This window comes from Alligator sinensis, unplaced genomic scaffold, assembly GCF_000455745.1.
Source record: "Alligator sinensis unplaced genomic scaffold, ASM45574v1 scaffold1738_1, whole genome shotgun sequence".
Taxonomy (NCBI): Eukaryota; Metazoa; Chordata; order Crocodylia; family Alligatoridae; genus Alligator; species Alligator sinensis.
In genome coordinates this window covers 233,617-235,531 of record NW_005843189.1, presented here as the reverse complement: position 1 = coordinate 235,531, position 1,915 = coordinate 233,617, and the positions used below count along the sequence as shown (strand labels likewise).

Below are 1,915 nucleotides of genomic sequence, written 5' to 3'. Positions count from 1 at the left end.
CCTGCCTATGCAGGGGGTCGGACTCGATGATCTATTGAGGTCCCTTCCGACCCTAACATCTATGAATCTATGAACAATAGGACTGCATGCACAGTCAGCAGATTTTCAAATGACATCAGATGGATGGAGCTGCAGATGCTGAAAGATGGCATTTGGATGAGGAGTCAGAATGACCTTAAAGAACTAGAAAAATGTTCTAAAATAATTCAATTAAATTTAGTAAGGACACACACAAAGAGAGGAAGGTTAGATTGCCGTCTATCAAGATTTTTGTTCTCTTGAATATTATGGATGCATTTGGATATTATGGTGACATATCATTTTAAGATGACAGAGTACAGGGAAAAAATAGCTACTCCTTTCAGACAGGAAATACTGCCTTCTGAAAAGCCATTTAGAAGCACAGGATGTTGCAGAAAGGGGGGAGGCGGGGAAAGGGGAATGTTAATTTGGTCACTGTAGGACAAAAAACCTTACAAAAATTAAGCACAGGACACAAGAATAGCAGCAGTCTCTTTTTGCACTGCAGTATTTACATATTGCAGCTCTTAAATTTATGTTAAACTTAACATAAGGTTTGACACCCTTCCCATAGACAAAAAAAAAAAAAAAAAAAAAAAAATCAACTCTCCATCTTCTAAGAAACAGCAACAAGAGCAATGCCAGTACATACAATACCATGTGCCCACCTGCCTCTAATGATATAACCACTACCAGTTGCAGACTTGAGTTTGAACAAGGTTTTGAATTAAATGTACTGCATTTGAAAGCCTATCCAAGTTTATCCTAACCATACAGGAGGCCTAATAAAAGTGCCATCCATGAACAAAAATATGTAGTTTGCCACGTTAAGCTGAAGCCAAGTAAAAGGCAGGGTAGAATTGTACCTTACAGAGCAGTGGCTCTTAACCTTTTTAGATTCAAATTCCCCTTCCATAACGCTTCTGAATTGAGTACCACCCTATTTACATAAAGAGAAAAAAACCCCAGAACTTATTTATTCGAGTTTATTCTCCTTCCAGAGGAGCCAGACATTAAGTCAGGGGACTGGGCCTGAACTTATCTTTTCACACTTCTTTGCACCCTTCAAAGGATCTCCCATCACCCTGGTTGAGAATCACTGTTACAGATTAACAAAAGTAGGTACACACATGCACTCTCTCTCTCTCTCTCTCTCTCTCTCTCCATTCAGCTCATGAAAACTTGTACTACATATATGAAGTAAGCTTCAGCTCATGAAAACTTGTGCTATGCATATGCATATGAAATCTACTTTGGTTAGTCTGCAAGGTGCACATCTACCCTGCCCTCCAATAAAAGGCATCACCCACAAAAAATCCTTACCTCTAGCTTATTTCTTGAACCATCATGACTAACAACAACAATCCAGCACCAGCAACAAGTTAACTGGCTTATCAAGAACCCTAGCTACCAGGGCCCTGTAAAGCCAAAACCAACTTCAGCAAGTTTATTTCTACAAAAAAAGGTGGCTGCTGCACCAGAGATCCTTTCTCCACTCAAGCTCAGCCTCACTTGCAGAAGTATTTCTCAGCCTTGGAGCATGTGAGCTCAGCTCAGTGAAGCTCGTGCTCCTCAGCTCCAATGTAGTTGGTCTGTAACAAGAGCTGTCAACCTTTGGAGGGGCCTGGACTCTAGAAAAGTCACAGAATCCTACAACGGGAGGGATCTCACCAGGGCATCTAAACCAACCCCCATCTCCAAGCAAGACCAGCCCCAACTGCATCATCCCAGCCAAGCCTGTGTCATGCAAGGTTTTAAAAACCTTCAGGAATGGAGACTGCACCACCTCTCTGGGTCACCTGTTCTAGTGCTTCACCCACCTGGGGGGAGAAAGTTCTTCCAAACACCTGACCCAACTCCCCCTGGCCGCCAGCCAGGCAGAGGGGAGGCTCCC

The 1,915-nt window shown here is 42.7% G+C and overlaps 1 long non-coding RNA gene across 2 annotated transcripts in view; it reads right to left on the bottom strand.

The window, feature by feature from the left end:
- LOC102386637 overlaps nucleotides 1–1,915 on the bottom strand; it is a 44,033-nt gene extending 42,118 nt beyond the window's left edge. The window contains exon 1 of one of the 2 annotated variants that reach the window (XR_325391.3): nucleotides 1,842–1,915. This is a non-coding gene — a long non-coding RNA (uncharacterized LOC102386637). The remainder of the gene's footprint in view (nucleotides 1–1,841) is intronic. The other variant, XR_003092203.1, reaches the window with a different exon arrangement.